The 303-nt window shown below is 43.6% G+C and overlaps 1 protein-coding gene across 3 annotated transcripts in view; it reads right to left on the bottom strand.

The window, feature by feature from the left end:
• VAMP7 (vesicle associated membrane protein 7) overlaps positions 1-303 on the bottom strand; it is a 59,184-nt gene that overhangs the window by 25,500 nt on the left and 33,381 nt on the right. The gene's annotated exons all lie outside the window — the stretch shown is intronic.

Here is a 303-nt window from a genome sequence, read left to right as displayed (position 1 = left end):
GATGTAGTCTGTTGACTGGCTATGAGAGTCATAGCAGTAAAATATGACTTGATGGGGCCAGGGATATTTCCTGTGATACACTCGGGGCAACTGGAGGAACTGTTTCAGCTCTTTAACCTCTCCCTGTATAAAGTTCTGGGTAACAACATGACATGATAATATCCATGCGACTAGTGTCTTGAAGGGATTGATCTCCCAAACTGACATCTTCAGCTACGCAGCATCTGTAGCTGAGAAAAAGTACCAATAATAAGCTCATATGAACAGGTGCTGAACTGTTTTGACTACAAGCCGAGAGAGGTG

Source organism: Gavialis gangeticus, unplaced genomic scaffold (genome assembly GCF_001723915.1).
Source record: "Gavialis gangeticus isolate Ggan-Ray unplaced genomic scaffold, GavGan_comp1, whole genome shotgun sequence".
NCBI classification, from domain to species: Eukaryota; Metazoa; Chordata; order Crocodylia; family Gavialidae; genus Gavialis; species Gavialis gangeticus.
The sequence above is the reverse complement of the archived record's forward strand: the minus strand, read 5'-3'. Positions and strand labels throughout refer to the sequence as shown.